General features: G+C 35.5%; 1 pseudogene; it reads right to left on the reverse strand.

The window, feature by feature from the left end:
• Positions 1 to 6,393: 6,393 nt before the first annotated feature.
• Positions 6,394 to 13,407, reverse strand: LOC124891232 (annotated as a pseudogene).
• Between the last annotated feature and the right edge of the window lie 10,521 nt (positions 13,408 to 23,928).

A 23,928-nucleotide genomic window follows, 5' to 3' on the forward strand; every position in this document is an offset into this window, starting at 1 on the left:
TCCAAACTCATTATGTCCATTTTGAGTTTCTTGTTATGTCTTTCGGGTTAACTAATGCCTCAGCAGCTTTCATGGACCTCATAAATCGAGTTTTCATACCATATCTGGATATGTTTGTCATAGTGTTCATCGATGATATACTGGTGTACCCCGTAATGAGGATGAACATTCTGATCATCTCCAAACTGTCTTGCAAACCCTTAGAGATCACAAGTTGTTTGCCAAGTTCAGTAAGTGTGAGTTTTGGCTAAGGTTAGTTGCTTTTCTGGGTCATATCATTTCTTCCGAGGGTATTAGAGTTGATCCCCAAAAGACCAAAGCTATTAGAAATTGGCCTGGACCTATTTCTCTAACTAATATTTGAAATTTCTTGGGTTTAGCTGGCTATTACCGTCGTTTTGTTGAGGGTTTCTCCTCTAGAGCATCTCCTATGACTCGGTTGACCCAAAAAAAGTGAAATTCTTGTGGTCCGAATCTTGTGAGAAGAGTTTTCAGGAGTTGAAGACTCGACTTACTTCAGCCCCTGTTTTGACTTTGCCTGATGGTGTTGATGGTTTTATGGTGTACTGTGATGCTTCAAGAGTTGGGTTGGGTTGCGTATTGATGCAAAAGGGTAAGGTGATAGCTTATGCTTCTAGACAGTTGAAACCCCATGAGAAAAATTACCCCACCCATGACCTTGAGTTGGCTGCTATTGTGTTTGCTTTGAAAATCTGAAGACACTATTTGTATGGTGTCCATGTTGATGTTTTCACTGATCATAAGAGTCTGCAGTATGTTTTTACCCAGAGAGAATTGAATCTTCGGCAGACACGATGGTTAGAATTGTTAAAGAACTATGATACGAGTGTGTTGTACCATTTGGGAAAGGCCAATATTGTGGCGGATGCCCTAAGTAGGGTGTGCATGGGTAGAGTTCCGTATGTGGTAGAAGGTAAGAAAGAGTTGGCTCGTGATGTACAACATTTGGCTAGATTTGGAGTTAGGTTGTTTGACTCTGCTGAAGGTAGTATAGGGGTTCAGAGTAGTTCTGAATCCTCTATTGGTGGAGTGGCATAAAGAAAGATATAGCAACGTTTGTAGCTAAGTGTGCAACATGCCAACAAGTTAAGGTTGAACACCAAAGACCTGGTAGTATGATGCAGGAGTTTAATATTCCCACCTGGAAGTGGGAAGAGATAAATATGGACTTCGTGATTGGTTTACCTCTTTCCCGACGCCATCATGATTCCATTTGGGTTGTAGTTGATAGGTTGACTAAGTCTGCTCATTTCTTGCCTATTCATACTTCATATACTGCTGAGGATTACGCTAGATTGTATATCCGAGAGCTAGTTAGACTGCATGGAGTTCCCTTGTCTATCTTTTCGGATAGGGGCACTCAGTTCACTTCGCAATTTTGGAAAACTTTTCAGAAGGATCTTGGTACCCAAGTGCTTTGAGTTCTACTTTTCATCCGCAGACCGATGGTCAGGCTGAGCGGACCATCCAGACCTTAGAGGATATGTTGAGAGCTTGTGCACTTGACTTTAAGGGAAGTTGGGATGATCACTTACCATTGATAGAGTTTGCTTACAATAACAGTTTTCACTCTAGTATTGGCCTTGCTCCGTTTGAATCCTTATATGGGAGGAAGTATAGATCACCCATAGGTTGGTTCGAGGTGGGTGAAGCGGCTATGAGTGGTCCCGATTCGGTATTAGAGGCTATGGAAAAAGTTAAGTTGATTAGGGAAAGGTTGGAAACTGCGCAGAGTCATCAGAAGTCATGTGCGGATGTTAGAAGGAGAGACCTTGAGTTTGAAGTTGGTGACCTAGTGTATCTGAAAATTTCACCCATGAAGGGGGTGAAGAGATTCGGAAAGAAGGGGAAGCTTAGTCCCCGTTATGTTGGTCCTTACAAAATTCTTAGTCGTGTTGGTAAGGTAGCTTATGAGGTCGAGTTGCCTTCCGAGTTGTCCTCTGTTCATCCAATATTCCATGTCTCCATGCTTAGAAAGCATATTAGCGATGCTATGGTAGTGGATTCCTCTGTGAGTGCTGACATTCAAGAAAATCTTTCTTTTGATGAAATTCCTGTTGAGATTCTTGATTTCAGTGTCCGAAGACTAAGGAACAAAGAAGTTCCCTTAGTCAAGGTGTTGTGGTGAAACCAATCTGTTGAGGGTGCAACTTGGGAAGCTGAGGCGGATATACGATCCAAGTACCCGCACCTATTTTCCGCGAACTCCGATCAAGCCGAAGGTACTGTTCTTTCCTAAATCATGCACTTTTGATAAAAGTTGCAGCAGTTCAGCTGTCATTTATTATGTGTTCAGCTGTAGTTTCTTGAATTTATGCATTCTATGTTGCATTCAGTGTGAGAAACGATGTGGTGCTGAGTCTAATGAATGGTTTCATCTGTATGCTCTATTCCCTATCTAATCTTGGTATGTCTAGCGTCATTCGAGGATGAATGTTTCCAAGGGGGATGATGTAATATCCCGGGAAATTTTTCGTTGAAATTTTGTGCGTAAACGTGTTAGGTTCTATCTTTTAGAATAAATTATAAATTTTTCATGTGGAATGTCTTATATTATGAGCCACCATTGCGTAGAGTATCAAATAATCTTTCCAACGATATGTGGATCATCCAAAACGGACACCCGAGCAACGAGTTATGAACATTTCGATCGAACCGTGAATACTAGTGAACAGTAAAACGTGCAGGAAAAAGTACTGAGGCCTGACGTATTTTTGCTCCAACTTTAAACAATCATAAATCCTTGTACATAATGATCTGGGTGATCTACTATATATCAACGGAAATCTCTACGAGTCCTCTTTCCAATGAAATTAGTTTCATCCAATTTGTCTATCGAAGCAAAAAGTTATGATCGATCTACTTCAGCCTATCAAAAATGAATTTTTGGGTCAACTTCAAATGATCATAATTCCTCGTACACAATGACCTGGGTGAGATACTATATATCAATAGAAAGATATGAGAGTCCTCTTTCTAATGAAATTAGTTTCATCTAATTTGGATATCGGAGTAAAACAGTCTACCAAAGGACAGATTCGAGAATTATTTGATTTTTAGGGGCGTTTTGGTCATCCCCCTCACCCAAAATACGTCCTAGACCCTATGTTAAAGCCTATTAGAAGCATTATATGTTATATTTCATCAAATTTTCTTAAAAAGAAAACCCTAAGCTCCTACATCCAACTTCAAGAACCTCTAAAGTTCACCATTAATTCTGCAAATTTATTCAAGATTCCAAGTTCCTAGTTCAAGAACTCCAAGAACCATCATTCAAAGGCACGATTAACATCTCAAAAATGAGTATCGATCTAAAGTTCATCATTCAAGGTATGTGGGGTTTTTGAACAAGAACTCTCTTTTGTTCTTGTGCCCAAAAGTAATTTTCTTACAAAGGCATGATTTTTATTTGATTTTTTACGAATTTGAAGCATGAACCGATATCTTATGATGATTATTATGAAATCTTGATATTTATGATTTTGAAGGATGAATTTACATGTTTGGAGATATAAAGCATGAATCTTGAACGATATTTATCACGATTTTGATATTTGGGTCTTGAATCCCCATTGGAAATTATGTTTTTTTAAGAAAGTGTGTGTTATAAGCATGTTGATGTTGAACATTTGAGATATTTTGAATGATTTGACCTTTTGGTCTTAATGGAGTTGTTTTGAACTCGAGTGTGAAAGAAATCCACAACGTGGTTGATTTTGATAGATGGAAAGCATGATGGCTCCCGATATATATTTATATATTACTGAAATTGTTTTGTTGTGGATTGTCTTTGAAATGATCTGAGCTAAGTCTAGGAGAAATCTTTAGCACCGAGTGGGAGGTATAAAGCGACCTTACTTCCCTAGAACTACGTGCCCCCGTAGGAGTGAGCCTGAGGCTGATTTATATAGTGATCACTAGTTTATGTGGATTTGATATCGATAGTCCTACTCCGATGGAAAGGATAGGATGGCTCTTCCCAACGTGGGTTGTACGTTGGACTCCATGTAGCTCACATGGTTTATGTCGGTTATAGGATCTGCCAGTGTGTGTCTGTTTCCTTATGTCTATGGTGAATGGTGAAGTGATTTGAAAGTGGAATTGTGAAAGTTATTCTTTCGAAAGATTTAAATGATATTTACAATATGAGAATTGATATTCTTGATGAATTGAAAGTGATTGACAAATTATATGATGATTCACATGTGTTATTGTACTTATTTCATCCTCTCATGAGTATGATGATTTTCTTCGGGCTATGTGAGTCTTTCATACATCCTGCATATTTTTTATAAATATTTATGATGATGATGTTTATACAACTGCATACACCCCTATATACTCGGTTCCTTTCCATGGTACTAACCCACATCTTCAGATGTGGGCTGCATTTTCTTGGAATGTAGGTTCAGGTGCTCAGTTCCAGGTTCGACAGTGATTCTTCAGGCACGCTGTTCTACATCCTCTGTTGTGGTGAGTCCTCATGTTCCGAGGATGTGATGTCTGATGTTGGTTTCACGAAATTGTTTACATTTGATAACTGAGTATGAGTAAGTTGGGGCATGTCTCAATGGCTCACTGGTTTTATTGATTTTCTTAGAGGCTTGTCAGACTAGTATAGATGTTGGGAGTTGACTAATAAGTCGTATTTTGTTATCTTTCTGAAATTATTTTATTCTTGGATGATGATTACTCTGTTGATATTTGAGGGTTATTTATGGAAACCCCGTTGATTCGTGTTGAATTGAATGAAAATGGTTCAAAAGGTTAGCTTGGGGCTACTCGTAGCCTCAAGCACTGTGTGACGCTCTGGGATCCATTTTTCGGGATGTTACATTGGCACAAATGTAGGTGGTGCTAACATTGTCACAAAGGTGGTGCTAACATTGTCACAAAATATCCGAGGAATGTCTGAGATACGAAACCGTAGCTCATGAAGTAAACTTGTTAGCCAATTGGTTTCAGAAACTGTAGCAGCAACAGCCCGATATTCTGCTTCTGTGGAGGAACGGGAGACAAATCTTTGCTTTTTAGAGGACCATGTTATCGGAGAGCTGCCAAGGTAACAAACATAACCTGTGGTGGAGGTTCGATCAAGAGGATCTCCAGCCCAGTCAGAATGGAAGTAAGCTAGAGAGATAAAAAAAAAGAGAGAGGATCAACTCGTAGGAGTTTAGATAGTCTCTGATACCATAAAGAGATAGAGAGTAGAAGATGGGAAAAGAATCCTATGTTATTGATTGAATGAATTATGTTTACAGAATCTGTACAAGACTATATATAAGGCCTATATCAACAAGGATAGACTTAAAGTTACAACAACTATAATAACTCTACAATAAATAGGAGTGTAGTAATTATCCATTATTAAGAATGACTTATGATTTTTTTTTAGAAAAGTGCCCGTGTTTTGAAAACTATTTTATGTATGATGTTTTGACAAATTTCTCTCCATTATTTTATTTATATAAAAGCTTTATTTTGAATTACTTTGCGTACCAATACATCTATATTGACCCCCCCTCCCTCCAGGTTCTGAGGCACAGTCTAGGGTCCTGATAAGCGGTAGATTTCATCAGACAGGAGTGAAGAGTACCAGTTGGTGAGCCATCTATATTTCAGAAGGACTAGTTTCTTTCAGACAATTATTATTTATTACGATTTTTGGTCTACTGGGCCTTGTCCCAGTTTCAGACAGTTGTTAACAGTTGTTATTTGCTCACGTAGTAGAGATTTCGCAGACGTTGTTTAGTTGATATTGGATTTTATTCCTCATTGTTAAACTAAATTTAGAGTATGACCATGTTTCCATAGCAGAATTTATTCCCGCATTTCCTATTTATATATGAATGGTGTATATGATAACAAGTTAGAAGGGTTCTCGGGCCTCCATGGTTCGGGATGTCCATCACAGCCAGGGCCCTTGTTCGGGTCGTGACAAAATCATTTCAGGAAGTAGTTCACTATGTCAGAAATCTGTGAAATGCTAGCCATGATGTTTGGGCAAAATTTCAAACACGATTTCTTTTTCCGTACAAACAACAACAACATCATATTCGTGTCGGAGTTGGATTCCAAATTTGGAGAAGTACTCCTGCTCTAAGCCTGTTTTTCAACTCGATCTTCATAAATTCCAAATAAAGTGTTCTCCTCTCTCCGTTGCAAAATGTATAACCAAACAAATTCCATCTTTAACTCCAAATTCATAGATTCCAAATAAAGTGAAAAATATTTGGAATCTCCCCAAACGCCCCACTAAGAGAACTGAACCAGCTGCAGCTCTTGAAAAGGCTTTTGTATATCGACATCCAAATCCAATAGACCATCAAATTGGAAAAACTAGAACTCGAGGAATTATGATATCTACGATACTTAAAGCTGATTGAGCCTGCTATTCCAAATTGAATACAAAATCATATGGAACAGATCATATCTAGTCGGTGTTGAGTTCCAAAGAAAATGCTTCTGCACAATCTTGACGTTATTTTGCATGGCCTGGTAACGTCTCAGAGGTATATTTGATAAAATGTCCTTTATCTTAGGAATATCTTTCTCAGAAACAACCACAGAAAAGGCAGTCCAGTTAAGAACTTCACTAAACGGAAGGGCGAAATTATCAGCGATGATAACCGGAACACACTCATAATAAATTGCCTCAACAATCCTCGGGCTGTTCACTTCATAACCCATCGGACAAAGGCAGTAATTTCTTGATTTCATGTGTTCGGAATAAGACATGACTTTTGAGACTCTATGGGGTAAAGGCCCATAAATTCTTATGGATTTATCTTTGTTTCTCTAATACTTGAGGAGTTTGGGACGTACCGGACCATGCATATTTCCAACAAAAAAGGCAAGAATCAGGCGCTGTCACACTCTTTTTCCACCGAGGTTTCTAAGAGGCCTCCTGGGATTATTTATAGTGGTCTCGGGAAGAGAAATGTCCTTCCCAGAAATAAATATTCCTTCAGATATATATGCATTGCAAAGAGCTTTTATAGTGTTTCTACTTAGCTCCTCATGGTCCTTTAGAGTGTAAGGTCCCTGTAAGAATTTGTTAAAACATGAGAGTAGTAAGAAAACATAAAATACTCGTCAATCGAAGACGCATAACTGTTGAAGATATTGAAGAAGTAGTGAACTTAGTTAGAAAACAAACTAGACTTGGTTCCAGCTTTCAGTTTGTAACGGTTCTAATAGTTAGTTACAAAGTAGTTAACGGCTAGTTGAGTTAGTTAGGCATATCACAAGATAGTATATATACATAGCAATGTACATTATTATGATGAATCAATACAAGAAGTTATTTATTTTCTCTCATCTACTTGTTCTCTTAGTTCTCTTCCTTCCCTTCTTCTGCAAACTCTATCAAACTCTATTTCCTTCATTGTTGAATAAACAAGAAGCTCACTGCTATCTTGTGTAATTACATGATATCATAGACATTACTCACTAGGAAACTAGTAGAGCAAGGTCGATTCTAGTGTCTTGAATCAAGATCAAGAACTCTGCAATTAAAGGTTACAATGGACAATCAAACTGCTCCTGTGAATGTGGCTGAAACAAGTAGAGCTACTCCCAGATCATTAGATTATAGTCGTCCTCTCTTTCTCAGTCCCTCTGATGTAAGTGGCATTCAGATCATATCTTTTCAATTAATAGGAGTTGAAAACTTCTCAATCTGGTTTAGATCTATGCGTATAGCTTTACTAGGGAGGAAAAAGTTAGGCATGGTTGATGGAACATGTTCTAAGGGGAAGTTCTCAAATGAGTTAGGTAATCACTGGGAAAGAGTTAATGGAATTGTACTTTCTTGGATCATGAATTCAGTTTCTAAGGAGTTACTTGGTGGAATTATGTATGCACCTGTGGCTAGTGTAGTATGGACTGAACTATCTGAGAGATTTAACAAAGTTGATGGGGCAAAAACCTTTAATCTGCACAAAGAAATAGCCACATTGTCTCAAGGAACTGCCTCAGTGTCTGTGTACTTTCAAAACTGACGGATTTGTGGGAAGAATTTGAGGATCTTGTGCCTGCACCTGGGTGTGAATGTGAGAAATCAAAAGAGTATCTGCTGCATTTGCCGAAACTAAAACTATTTCAGTTCCTTATGGGTCTGAATGAGACTTACACACTAGCAAGAAGTCAAATCTTGCTTATGACCTCTCTCCCAAATGTAAACCAAGCTTATGGAATGGTCATAAGTGATGAAGTCATAAATCTGTTGCAAGTCAGGCAGGTATTTTGGGAATAAGTCCTGCAAACAATACTAAGAGTCTTGATATAGCCATGTATGCAAGAAATGGTCCAAGTGGAAACAACAATTAGAAGTTCAAGAAAACTTTCAATCTACAATGTAACTTCTGCAAGCTAAAGGGGCACACTAAAGAAAACTGCTGGAAAATAGTTGGATATCCTCAAGATTACAAGGCCAATAAGAAGTTCAATCATGAAGGAACCAACACAACTTACAATGTCTCTTCAATGGATCAAGTTGGTTATGATCAATGTGCAGGTCAGTATTCTCATTCTAAGTCTATGCAGGGGTGGTCTACTAAAGATGCAGGGCAGTCTCTAGTGCCTGATAGTCAGGTGGAGCAGTTAAGTCACATGGGAAATGCTGTATTCACCAAGGAGAAATATGAGCAAATCTTGCAAATGATCAACAAAAACAACCCTGCCAACACACCTTGTGAGTCTGCAAATGTAACAAGTGCAGGTATTTCTGCTTGTCTAGCCTCTTTTAATTCACAGAAATGGATTATAGATACTGGTGCTTCCAATCATATGGCTGGAAACTCATACCTATTACTTAACAAAAGTATCACAGAGTTGGGAAAAACAAAGAAGGTCTATCTACATAATGGTGAAACTACAATGGTCACTCCTATGGGAACAAGTTGTATATTAGAAGGAAATAACATCTCAGATGTTTATAACATTCCACAGTTTACATGCACCCTTCTGTCAGTGTCACAAGTGACTAAGAAGTGGAATTGCTCAGTGAATTTTTTCCCTGATTTCTGTGTGTTTTTAGGATCTTTGTATTGGAAAGGTGAGGGTGATTGGTAAGCTTGATGAAGGATTATATGTTCTTGGAGATCAATCAAGGAAAGAAGTTGCAATAGCAACTAAAGCATCCAGTAAATTAGCTGAGTAAAGAACTCAAACTTTTGTAGATCTGTGGCATCAAAGGTTGGGCCATGCGTCAACCAATGTACTGAAAAGAGTTGTATCTCAAGAAGTTGAAGTAATAGAAGATAGAATAAGGAAATGTAGTATCTGTCCTAGTGATAAACAAACTAGGTTGCCTTTTCTGTCTACTAACAGTCAAAGTACATGTTATTTTGGTCTTGTGCACATGGATGTTTGGGGACCTTAAAAAGTATCAACTATGAATGGAAATAGATATTTTCTAACTGTGGTTGATGATATTTCAAGGTACACTTGGATATCTCTGTTAAAACTTAAGTTTGATGTGTGTGTTCAGCTTCAACACTTTATTGTATATGTCAAAACTCAGTTTGACAAGGATATCAAAGTAGTAAGGACTGATAATGGTACTGAGTTTGTCAACTCAATATGTAAGAAATTGTTCCAGGAACATGGAATAGTTCATTAAACTAGATGTCTATATTCTCCTTAGCAAAATAGTGTTATTGAGAGAAAACACAGACACATCCTAGAAGCAACAAGAGCTATTAGATTTCAGGCTGAAATTCCAATAAGTTTCTAGCGTTATTGTGTTCTAACTGCAGTATATATAATCAATAGGTTTCCTAGTCCAGTCATTCAGCTTGTGAGTCCTTATGAAAAACTGTATGGTAAGCAACCAAATTGTGATCATCTCAGAGTAATGGGATGCCTGTGCTATGCCAATGTACTGAATGAACATGATAAACTTATGTCTAGAATAAGGACATGCATCATGATGGGGTACTCTAGCACTCAGAAGGGATATGTTCTATATGATTTATCTACTAATATTTTTTCTGTATGTAGAGATGTGTCATTCAGGGAAGATATATTTCCTTTTAAGGAACTCAAGAAGCAGCCTTAGGCACCTCAACATGTGTTTTCTTTAGAAGATCAATATCCAGTAACTACCGAGGCCATGCAGATTTCTATACAGGTCTCATCCCAAAGGACTACTACCTCAGACAGTCCGCAAGAGTAGCTACCACCAAGGGAACCTACTCTCAGACAATCCATAACAAAGGTATACCAAAGGAGGTCAAGTAGAAGTCAAGGGGCTACTCAGCAGAAGCAATAACTGCAGAGCCTTACTACCACTACACAAGCTACATCTCAACAAGTTCCATCTCAGGATCAAAGAAAATCAACTAGAGAAATAAAGTCACCTACATGGATGAATAACTTTGTTTCTAAAAACACAAAGAAGGTACCTCATGCTCTTGCAAATTCTGTGTCTTATGATAGACTTTCTCAGTCATACAAGAGCTATATGATGAGCACTTCATGTGTTGCTGAACCTACAAGCTACTTTGAAGCCTGCAAAGATCCTAGGTGGGTGGAAGCAATGAAGAATGAGATAGAAGCATTGAATTCTAACAACACCTGGGAGGTTCTTACCTTACCTAAAGGAAAGAAGGCTATTGGTTACAGATAGATATATAAAGTGAAGTATAAGGCCTCGGGTGAGGTTGAGAGGTTTAAAACAAGACTAGTAGCAAAGGGTTATGGACAAAGAGAAGGCACTGATTACCAAGAAATATTTTCTCCAGTAGTGAAGATGAAGACAGTAAGAACTATCCTTGCAGCAGCAGCTAGAAATCACTAGTGTGTCCAACAAATGGATGTCTACAATGCTTTCCTAAATGGTGATCTTTATGATGAGGTGTACATCAATCTACCTTAGTGATTTGCTAGTCAGGGGGAGAATGCAGTATGTAGACTACTCAAATCAATATATGGCCTTAAACAAGCACTAAGGCAATGGAACACTAAGCTATCAGAGGTCTTGGTAAGATCTCACTTCATTCAAAGTGAGTATGATCCATCCTTGTATATTAGGAAGACAACAGAAGGCATCATTCTTGTACTAGTATATGTTGATGACATGTTGATCACTGGAGATAGTCTAAAGCTAATAGAAGAGACCAAGACAATTCTATATCAAAACTTCAAGATGAAGGATCTAGGTGATCTGAGATACTTCCTAGGAATAGAATTTGCAAGGTCTGACAAAGGAGAGAAAATATGCTTTAGAGTTACAATCTGATCTAGGTTTAACAGCAGCCAAGCCTGCAGCTACTCCTATGGACTACAATGCCAAGCTAACATCTAGACAGTTTGATGAGCATGTTAAGAATGGATAGACTACTAAGGATCCACCAGCAAACCAAGGTTCTTATTAAAAATTGAATAGCAAACTATTGTACCTAACTATGACAAGGCCAGACATAGCCTTTTATGTTCAAACACTCAGCCAGTTCCTTTAAGATCCTAAAAGATCACACATGGAGGCAGCACTCAGAGTAGTAAAGTATGTGAAAGGACAACCAGTTCAAGGTGTGTTGTTGTCCAGTGCTTCAGACAATGCATACTGTGATGCAGACTGGCAGCTTTTCCTCAAACTAGAAGGTCTGTGACTGGTTATTTTGTAAAGATTGGAGAGTCAGTAGTATCCTAGAAATCAAAGAAACAAAACACTATCTCTAAGAGCTCAGCTGAAGTAGAGTTCAGAAGTCTTGCAGCAGTGACAACTGAACTAGTATGAATTCTAGGTCTGATGAAGGAAATTGGAAGTGAAGCAAAGCTACCTGTGTGGATGTGTTCAGTGATAGCAAGTCTGCACTACAAATAGCTGCTAATCCAATATATCATGAGAGGACAAAGCATATTGATATTGATTGTTTCTTTATAAGGGAAAAAATAGTGCAAGGAATGATCAAGACACACTACATTGCTACTCAAGATCAACCTACAGACATGCTAACTAAAGGACTGACAAGAGCTCAACAAGCTCATCTCAATACCAAGCTAGGAATCTGTGACATCTTCACACCTTCCTAGCTTTAGGGGGAGTGTTGAATATATTGAAGAAGTAGTGAACTTAGTTAGAAAACAAACTAGACTTGGTTCCAGCTTTCAGTTTGTAATGGTTCTAATAGTTAGTTACAAAGTAGTTAACGGCTAGTTGAGTTAGTTAGGCATATCACAAGCTAGTATGTATACATAGCAATGTACATTATTCTGATGAATCAATACAAGCAGTTATTCATTTTCTCTCATCTCCTTCTTCTCTTAGTTCTCTTCCTTCTCTTCTTCTGCAAACTCTATCAAACTCTGTTTCCTCCACTGTTGAATAAACAAGAAGCTTACTACTATCTTGTGTAATTACAATAACGTTCCAAATCAATGAGCAAAAAAGAGTTTCAACACATAATAATTGCAGAAAAGGTTTTTTAATTTGCACTATATACTCCATCCGTTTCATTTTATGTGCCTTTATTAGACTGGCATGAAGTTTAAGAAAGAAAAAGCGACTTCTAAAACTTCAGTGTAGAAAAATCATAAAAATATTTGCATGGGCTATAAATCATCTCACTAAAGGTAAAATGAGAACTTTACAGTTAAATTATTTGTAAATATAGAAAGCCGACATTCTTTTTGGAACACACTAAAAGGAAATAGTGTCAATTAAATTGGGACGGAGAGAGCAACTTCTTATGCAGGAAAAGAACTTTTCTTTTATTTGCACAGTTCAAAACTCGATGGATAATAGATCCGATCCTCTAACCTTGGCATGCATCTAATCCACACATGTTGAGCTCTCACCACTAGATCAGTCCACTCTTTTCTTGTATAAGAGTAAGTCCGAATTCCCGTGCTTATGGATGAAATAATATGTTGCTCGGACTCTTAAAAACTGTCGACAGGTGCGCGTCGGATCCTCCAAAAATAGTGTATTTTTGAAGGATCCGCCTGGGTAAGGCAACAATTTTGGAGAGTCCGAGCAACTTAATAACTAATTTAGCAGACAATATTAATATGCTTGCATACCCAATAATGGCAAGCAACAAGAAAGTGATCTGAGCCACGTGTTCGGTTCCAGAAAGGATACTTCACAGCTAGCATGTTCACAGAGTTCCGCAGGAACATTGATAACGACTTAAGTTTATGTGAGTTAGGCACATATCGTGCCCTTTGTAACTGACGTGCGCTATATGGAAGATAGAACAGGTGAGCCTTTTGTGGATCCCTTGTCACGAACTGATGACTATCCTCCATGAGCTTCATGAACCATCCCTCGGATGAATAAATTCCTCTAAGATAAGGTTGATGAAAAATCGGCCTTTTCCCTTCTTTGTAGATGTAAACTTTGAGTATAAGCTCCATCAACTCGTAGCTCCTGGAATGTCAACCTAATTGTGTTTAAAGAAAAAGCTAATTTTGAAACACTTGACAAAGATATGCCTAATAGAAAAACATTCAATAACCTCTGGTTATTCAACACTGTGCAGTTTAGACTAGGGGTGGACCTATGTGCAATTTTGTGGTGCTCCGGCATAGTTAAATTCGATGCAGATTGGGTATAATTATATAAGAAATGTATAAAACTGGTACAGAATTTAAAAACACGCCCTGAAAACCAAGAAGATAGCTGGATGCTTTGGTTTTTAGACAGAACCTTAAAGCTTTGGGCATCAATATGTGTGTTCAACCCTCCCGGGCACCCACGACCCCTAAATCCTAGGTCCGCCACTAGCTCGGACTCTTCAAAAATACTGAGGAGTGCATGTCGGATTCTTCCAAAGTAGAGTATTTTTGGGGAAATTTCCAACTACCTTTGAAATCATTTGGCACCAGAGTAAGGAAAGAATCACGATAAGACATAAAAGCCTAGACATTTCAGGTTTTCCAAGAAAGTGTTGAAGCTAATTAATACAATTCTCAGAACCTTCCTATGGACTGGAAATGTGACTATTTCTAAGAAGGCTCTACTGTCTTGGGATATAGTTTGTCGGCCAAAGACTCCAGGAGGTCTTAACATCTTGAACTTAACTCTATGGAATAAATCTGCAATCTTAAAGCTACTACGGGTTATATGTAGAAAGAAGGACCGTCTTTGGAAAATATGCCTACACCTAAGAATGCCTCTTGGGTTGTGAGGAAGATACTGGACACTAAGGGTTACCTAACGCAACAACAGGGCATTCAGGGCAATCTAACTACCAGGCTGATTGCAATGCAAGGGAGGAAGGGCTACTCAATCTAGTGTCGACTAGAAATGCATTACATTGCAAGCCACTTGACTGTACTTTCCACCCAAGATATAAGTTTAACCTAAGGTTAGCTGTGCAGCAGAGCCTAGCCGCTGTGGAAAAGCTCCAAAAGTTTGGAATCCATACGCCACTTGACTGTATTTCCGTGGACAGGCAGTGGAAACTTTTTCACCACTTCTTTTTTGACTGCAGGATCACGCATCATCTATGGGCAAGACTTTCTGTCATTTTTCTATGGCAATTTCTTTGATCCGGAGAGAAAGAAATGTTGGTCGTTTCCAGCAAACAAAATTCGAAGCATATCAAATATGCAGGGAAATTTTGCTACATCTACTTATTCGAGGAGACAAGGTTGCTAAGTGGAAGCAAGCACTTCTTGAGCTAAATTCCTTTCCTTGAAGTAATGCTTAGCTACTAGAAGTTCAGTGATTTTTACGGCTGATTATCCGATTCTGTTTTGGTCAAATTGAGTTTTGGAGTTGCACTCCTGAAGCAATGTATAAAATAGGATAGGATTAGCTTATAGTCTTTTGATGAAGAGAAGTGGATGGTCCAATTCCACTCATGGTATGTATTATAAAAACCATTTTGGTACTAACGAATGCTACTAGTTAAGAAAAAAATATCTATATTTAAAAGGGCAGCCTAGTGCACTAAAGCTAACGCTATGAGCGGTGTCCGGAGAAGGGCCCCACACAAGGGTGTATCGTACGCAGTCTTACCTTGCATTTCTTTCAGAGGCTGTTTCCAAAGTTTGAACCAGTGACCTCTGGTTACGTGGTAAAAACTTTACCGGTTACTCCAAGGCTCTGATATATATCTATAATCTATAATCTATAATCTATATCAATAATATGTTAAAAGTGCGAACACCCTTAAAAAAGTGATTTGAATTTTTTATCAAAAAGACTCTTTATTATTTAATTATATTTATTATATTAATCAGACTCCTAAAATATATGGGATTCCTAAAATATATGGAAGGAGAATCAATTGACATTTTCCTGTGTACTTGATCAATTAAAAAATGCTCCTAAAATAGGACTCTATCAAGAAATACTTCTATAAAATGGGAAAATTCATTACTCCACTTTTGTCTAAAGAATAAAGTATTTCTTCTTTACCTTTCTATATGTTTAAGTAATTGTATTTGTTAATAATGTAAAGACAATGAACTGTTCTCTGACAGATGTAGGATCATTGGAATTCAAACCACGTTAACTCTTATGTCTTTTTATTTTTCTTTATTTCACATTTTCGCTTTGGTATCAGAGCCAAGGTTCTGTCACTGGGTATGTTGTTGTGGTTGTTTGTTGTAGTTGTTGTTATTTGTAGTAGAAAAGGAAAAACAAAAACAAGTAACGATGAGTTCCATGATATTTAAAATTGATAAACTTTTGTTATTTCAAATTATTGGATGATACAACTTTTGTTACTTCAGAAGAACAAAAATACAATATAATCATGTTTCACAAGGAAAGACATATACAATGCAATGAAATAGGGAAAGTCATTACTCCACTCTGTAAGTGAAATATTTTATTTCAAAATAATTTAGTTAGTGTACAATCATGTGTTTTAGATGCTTTTGCTTTACTAGAAGAGAAAGAAAAAAAGGAAAAAGAAAAAAAACAATTGCCGCCTCAACAATGCTATAAATAGCATTTCTTCCTTTTTGCAAAGGCATAGTAAATAAATATGACCCTAAACTTCACACCAAATTATAACATTAGCCTTAAACTTTGATGGCACAAGTAGATCCTTTAACTATACAAAACCTGAACAAAAAGACACTCCAATTTTGCAACTATGCGCGTGTACCTCACTTGCTCTGACGTGGATTACTAATCCACTCATATGGTGCCACCTAATAAAAAAAATACATTATAAGTATGACCTTTAACTTTATCGGTGCACAAATATGTCTTTTAACTATACGAATGCTGAACCAAAAAACCCTTCAATTCCAACTCGAACGCGTGCCGTTTTACATGTACAACATGCGTTTTGCCACATAGGATCGGGGTGTTTATTTGTTCAGGTTTTGAATAGTTAAAGGTCTTATTTGTGCACTGTCAAAGTTTAAAGTCAATGTTGTAAGGCATAATACATAAATATGACCCTAAACTTGACACCAAATTATAACTTTGACCTTAAACTTTGATAGTGCACAAATAGGACCTTTAACAATTCAAAATCTGAACAAATATGACCTCCGAGTTTGCAACCCCTTTGCATGAGTTTCACTCCCGCCTATGTGGAAAGCTTATCTAATCACACGGTGCCACGTGTTAAAAGGTTTGACTTGGAAGGAGGTCATATTTGTGCAACTTTGAATAGTTAAAGATCATATTTGTGCATTGTCAAAGTTTTATTTTTGTGTTAAAACGGCTTCGTTTTTATTATTATTATTATTATTATTATTATTATTATTTATTTCTATAGCAACAACACCTAGCTTTTTTTTATTTTAAAAAAAAAAAAGTCACTAGCAGGGATCGAACCTCCGTTGTAGGCTGAAGGAAGCACCCAAGAAGAGAAAATAACACCACTGGGCTATCTAAGTGTCTTGTTTCATGTGGTTCAACATTAATATACGTACATAAATATAGATTTTCTACCTTATATATGCAACGTAATTTTTTTACCGAGGGTGTTCGGGTGAACCCCATGGCAACCACGTAGGTCTGCCCTTACGTTAATTTAATAACGTTTTGATAACATTAATTTAATAATATTTTAATAACATTAATTTAATATACTACTACTATCCTTAATAAGGTTTTATTAAAACTATAATTTTTTTAGTTATTAGTATAGCTCATCATTAATTTAATATTTAAATAAATTATATTTAGATATATTATATAACATAAATTCTCCTTCTGCTTTATAATATATATACATACCCACGCATTTTTTTCATATGAGGCGGACCCACCTAATTAATAAATCTTCAATATTGCTCTTTTTTTACAATGACAAAAGAAATTAGATATCATTTTCATCTTTGAGCCAATAATAGTGAAAAAATAATAGTGAAAAGTCATTTAAAAGTCATATTTGTATAGTTTTGAATAGTTAAAGGTCATTTTTGTGCACTGTCAAAGTTTAAGGTCAAAGTTATTATTTGGTGGCAAGTTTAGGGTCATATTTATGTATTATGCCCTTAGATTTTATGTTGGACGCGCCCAGTTTTGCGTGTTGAATACGCATTTTTCCACGTAGGATCGAGGTCATATTTGTGCAGTTTTGAATAGTTAAAGGTAATATATGTGCACTGTCAAAGTTTAAGGTCAAAGTTATAATTTGGTGTCAAGTTTAGGATCATATTTATATATTATGCCTTTTGCAAATATATTAAAAAAGATCACATACTAATCCTATCTAAATTCTTTTCCTCCTTTTTCTTAGTTATAATTTAATTAACTATCACCTTATTATTGTTTTCTGATTTAATATTAGAACTTGCTGGTATTTGTATTAATACTTTTGTTGATTCCTATATCCTATAATTAATTAGGTAAGTGCTTGTTTAATCCTGAAGAAACATTTCACATTGATGAAATAGTTTCTTAGGACAGTGCCTTGCACGACTCAAGTATAATTAATATATTACATAAAATAATATCGTTATAACTTTTTATAAACTATTATATTATTATATTGCTAATATTGTTATTATATTATAATTTTGTTAACAGTTGAATAATATTGTTATTATTATTTTTCCGTTGTTCTCCAACACACTCTTGTCTAATGAATAAAGTATTACTTAATGAATAAAGTATTACTTCTTTCCCTTCCTATATGTTTGCTTTGTCAATTAAAGTAACTGTATTTACCTTCAATTTTACTTATTCTATTCACCTTAGCTTTTTTTTTACTTTTTCTTTTTGCCTTCTTTCAAAGTTGTGCTATAAATAAAGAAGAAACAATCAGTTTAATCTATCATAGCATTCTAATCAGAAATAGTTGTTTTTTAATGCTGTAGGTGGATTTGTTGTTGAGGTGGGAAAGTTTGTATCTAATTGCATCTATCCTAAGATTGAAAATATTGATGAGAAACAGACAATATTTTCTGTTTCAATCTAAGGATAGATGCATTTAGATAAAAAGTATTTCCATTGAAAAACTGTTGAAGTAAAGAAAGAAAAATGTTTTTCTGATCAGAATGCTAATCAAACTACTTCTTCTTTGTTTAAGGCACTACTTAAGGACAATCATTAATCACTTTTATATTATTGTCGTGGAGCCTCTCCATTCTTGTGCAGATAGGAGAAGAATGATTCCTTGTATTTTAATATAAGTACTTTAGACAACCTTTCTTTTTCCAACTATTTAATTGACAAAGAAAACAGTGCGGTGCATTAAAGCTCCCGCTACACGCAGGGTTTGAAAAAGGGCTCCACCACAAGTGTGTATTGCATGCAAGCTTACCTTGCATTTCTGCCAGAAGCTGTTTCTAAGGCTTGAACCTAGTCACATGACAACGACTTTACCAGTTACTCTAAGGCTCCCCTTATAACACAACAAACATACTGGAATGTTGCCAGCAAGAGAGTTTTAGATTATATAAAGAGATAAGCATCCAGTATCCCCTCGTACTCTGACCAAAATTGCTACAACATACTCCAACTTTACAGGTGTCCTATTACCCCCGAACTCAATTTTAACGTATTTTGTCACCCTTTTATGCTGATGTGACACCTTTATTACATAAAATGGGGCTCCCATCAAAGGTACCACGTCAGCTAAAAAGATTGACAAAAGGTGCCACGTCAGCTTAAAAGGTTGACAAAAATAAGCTAAAATTTAGTTCATGGGCTAATAAAACCAGTGGCAGAGCCACAGCCAACGAAGGGTGGTCAGATGAACACCCTTCGTCGGAATTTTTTTTTGAGTATATAGGTTAAATATAGATATTTATGGTTATATACATATTGTTCCAGACCCTTGACAAGCTAAAGAAGCATAGTCCAGTGGTCAAGAGTGTGCATTTTCGATTAACAATCCGGGTTCGAACCTTGGCAGGTGCAACAGTGTTTTATTTTCTTTGTATTTTAAACAGTTCTTTGCCCAAGGAAAAATATGAACAACCTTAACCAAAAGACTGGCTCCACCACTAAATAGAATCCCTGTGAAGTTGAAATGTATCGTAGCAAATTTGATCATAGTTCGGGGGTACTAGATGCTTCACTCTTATATAAATAATACTTTTGCATTTCCTTTATTCTTGAGAAATGAGTGAAGCAAGAGTTTTTCCAATTATATAACCCCTCTCCCTCTGTTTCGAAAAGAATGATTTTTTTACTTAGCATGGAGTTTAAGAAAATAAAGAAACTTTTGAATGTTATGGTCTTAGATTAAAGTTATGTCAAATGTACAAAAATACATTTTAATCGTGTGATTTTAAATTTTCCGAAAATTAAAGTGTTGCCAAAAAAGAAACTGAGTCATTCATTTTGTAAAAGACTAAAAAGAAAACTATATCGTTCTTTTTTTTAAATGGAGGGAGTATATTTCTTCCATTGCGGAAATGCTTGTGTTTTTTTCCTTTTTTAATTTTCTGTTTTGATTATTTCATCCTAAAAATTTTGAATAGAATTATGTCATTATGTTTGTGTTCTCTACAAGACAAACTTTACTATCCTATAAGATTTCAACGCTAAGAGTCTTAAATGTTGAATCCATCAGATCCAAATCTTGGTTCCGTCTCTGACTTGAACTAATGTAAAGTAGCATAATGCTGTCCGCTCTTGTCAGAATGAAATGACCGAAACTGAGAAATTTTCTAAATATTGATGTTAGATGTTATCTATGATTTAAGTCCTTTTTAATTTATCGCTGCCTTTAGTTTATCTATCCAACTGGAAGGGCGGCTACGCTTCATGACTCAAATAAGGAAAGAACCAATCACTTGGTATCAAATCTCATTCAATGTGCTGTCACATTTCATGAATTTCATCGATCAAGTTTTATTTCTTTAGAACCAAATCAGGAGATGTTAATTAATCTTTTGTTGCCAATTTTTATCTCTAATGTGCTTTTGCAGCTTATATAGATTCCTATTGTAGTTCTGAAAGAAATAGAAAGCACTAAAAAGCTTGAAAATCATCTCTTCTTATGTTAAATGACACAGTTTTTCATTTTCATCACTTGACTGGGGAAGCTTTATTGTTCATCGATTAGTTTCCAAATTTGAACACATGAGAAGAAAGAAGAAACTACTTGGTCCCTTTTCCATGTCAGCATGCTTGAAAATCACGAGCTTCACTTTCTCGTTTGGTACGAGGAATAAGGGATGATTACTACTGAGATTAATTTTAGTTTGAGTTTTATCCTATGTTTGGTTGGATAAAATCATTGGACAACATCTCTCGAGATTCGTCCAACATTGAGGATGGAATAACAATCTTGGAATAACTAATTCCAAAATAACTTGTTCCCAACCAAACTAGCTCACTGTGGGGTTGAATACTTGAAGTGTGTAATAGATACAAGGATCAATTGAGGTAAGAAAAAGTTACAGCCAACTTTAAGAGATTCTTTATGTCTTTGGTTTTTATCTTTAATTAGCTAAATATAGTCTTTGAAGCATTCCTTTTTTTTTTGGTTTCCCATTCGGTGTCCGGTACTCGCATTGGAGTCCTACTAATCCGAATTCCTGCTAGGTAGGGCCCCATTCGGGGGTAGCACTCCCTACCAAGGATTTTTCCATACTCAGGGCTCGAATCCGAGACCTCTGGTTAAGGGAAGAGCAGTCCCATCCACTGCACCACATGGTGGTCTTTGAACCATTCTTCATGTCTGTAATTTGAAATCCATAAATAGAGACGTAATGTGGAAGATATTATAGTTACAAACCATAGAGACGATAATCTTGAAGCTCTATGATACAAAACGTTTTTTATGTCCATGAAATTCAGAATATGGACCAAAGAGATTCTTTTGTTACTTCAAAAAAACAAAAAATACAATCATGTCACAAGAATAAAGTAATTGCATTTCTTCTTTTTCTTAGCTTTCTATATGTTTGCTTCGTTAATTACAGTAAATTGTATTTGCTTTCAGTTTTACTTATTCTATTTGCCTTCTTTTTTACTACTTTTTACTTTGCTCTAAAAAATCTGCTATAAATAATGAAGAAAAAATCAGTTTAATAAGCATCTTTGAGAGCATCATATATAATACTATAATCAAAAACACTTTTTTTCTTTCTTCACTTCAAGAGTTTTCCATTGAAATACTTTTTAATGCTCTAGGTGGCATTATTGTTGAGGTGGGAAAGTTTGTATCTAAATGCATCTATCCTAAGATTGAAAATATCGTCCGTTTCTGATCAAATGTTGATAATCCAAGGAAGGAAATGGAGAAGCTAACCAAGTTTCGAGACGATATCAAAGATAAGGTGGAAGGAGCCGAGGGAGAACGCTATAGCCTATAAGCTAAAACCAGATTTTATCAAGTGGTTCGAAGATGTTTGCGAGCTCGAGAATGAATGGGAAGTTATGCAAGAGACCATTGCAGCGGCTAAGATGCTTGTTTATAAATGTTTTCCAAAATGTAGCCTTCGCTCGGAAGTCTCCACTCAAGCAAAGAACATCTGGAATCAATTCTGCAAGCTTAAAGAGGTCGGAAAAAACTTTGGATCCAATTTGGTGGTAGAAAATTACCGGGTGAAAAAGTTGAGCACATCCCGGGAACATCAATAGAAGGCCAGCCAGCTGCAACAAGGAATCTCAACGAACACCTCCGACTACTGGAAGATGATAAGGTATTAATTGTTGAAACTAAATCAAGATTAGTAATCCTAAATTTTAGAGCATTTGGTAACTGTTAAATTTGTTTAGTGGATATTATTAGACTTTATGTTTTGAGTTTAAAAAAAAAAATGAATGTTAATCCTATCCAGTTAATAAAGTACGTGAACGTCTTCTGTAATAATTTTGCTACGTACCGCTCAATGTTGATACTTAAAAATTCTATGATATGTGTAATTTAACCATTTACTAAAAATCTTAATTTGTTTAATTGATAATTCTTTGCTAGACATATATATATATACTAGTTTAGAATACGTGCGTTGCACGTGATTCATGCGTTTTCGATTAAAATTAGAAGGAACCGAAATCGACATAAACCTACTATGTTTTGCTATTTTAAGTGTTTTATTTTATTTTTATCTTGAGAAATTGTTATCTAAAATCAGAAATTGTTATCTAAAATCAATCCTAAAACATATTTAAGGCAAAATTAGTGTTTTAAATTGATCAACATTGCCTATAAGTCGATCTAACGACACGATACATTTATCGATATTCACGTGAATTGTGTCAATACAGTGAGTCCCAATTGTTGATGTACCGGTAGAATATGGTTGAAGTTAAATTATAAGCATATTGTTGGAGTCATACACGGTAAACAAAACGTTGAACGATAATAACAAAACGAAATTATAAAAAGATTAATAATATATTTAACTCATATATTAATAAAAACTTATAAAAATATGACCTAACATCTACCTTTAAATTTAGCTTCTGCTATAGACTAAACTATTAAAGCCCGTGTTGTCATTAATAAGAGTCAAAAAAAAAAAAAGTACTCCCTCCCTTCCAAGTTTTTTTTTGGTCATAAACGACATTTTCTATACCAAAAATGTGTGTTGTGTGTAGATTAATTTAGTTGATAGACATATTCCTAAAATTGAGTGTTATGTGTAAACTAATCTGGTTGAGTGTTATGTGTAGACTAATCTGGTTGTTAGATATATATATATATATATTCCTAAAAATGAGTGTTCGTATATTTGACATACTTTTCATTTAAAATTTCAAGATGAAAAGTATTACTTCCTCCGTTTACTTTTACAAGTCATATTCATTAAGAAAAATAATTAATAACATAACTATTTTATTATAATACCCCTATTAAATGATGTTTACTTAATAACATAACTATTTTATCATAGTACCCCTATTAAATAATGTTTACACTGTGTCATGAAATTAATTTGAAGAAAAGACAATTAATGCTAAGGGTAAAATAAGAAAAAATAAGTTGTTTTTTCTTGATATATCCAAAATGATAAGTAAAAATAGAAATGCAATTAGAAAATTAGACATAAGTAAAAAGCGAACAGAGGGAATAGTACTTACTTTTTAACACTTCGTGAGGAGGATTACCCACAAATTTTAGCTAAATGCGAAAAATAAAGAGTTCTTGTGTCCACATTGAATCTTCATATTGTGTATTTATGTATTGGTAGTTGATGAGGTTTGGTGTATGAGTTTTGTTGCAGAGAAGCCACACCATTAGTATTGTCATTATGTCATTGCGTTAATAATGAAATCATTCTCTACAAAATATTTAGTAAGATTTAAAATCCACTACTTCATTTCAATTTATTTGACTTACTTCCTTGTTTAGCTCATTTGAAAAAGAATGATTCTTTTTACTTTTTCACAATTTTTTAATTTCAACTTTTCATATGACATGTTTAAGTAAATAAAAATAAAGAGAATTTTAGTCCATTTAGCATATATATCTTTACAAAAACCTTCTCCTTTTATTTTTTAATATATTTATTATAATTATTATTTTAAATTTTTTTAAATTTAGTACTTCTTAAATTTTTCTTATTTTAATGCCA

Source organism: Capsicum annuum, unplaced genomic scaffold (assembly GCF_002878395.1).
Source record: "Capsicum annuum cultivar UCD-10X-F1 unplaced genomic scaffold, UCD10Xv1.1 ctg3258, whole genome shotgun sequence".
NCBI classification, from domain to species: domain Eukaryota; kingdom Viridiplantae; phylum Streptophyta; class Magnoliopsida; order Solanales; family Solanaceae; genus Capsicum; species Capsicum annuum.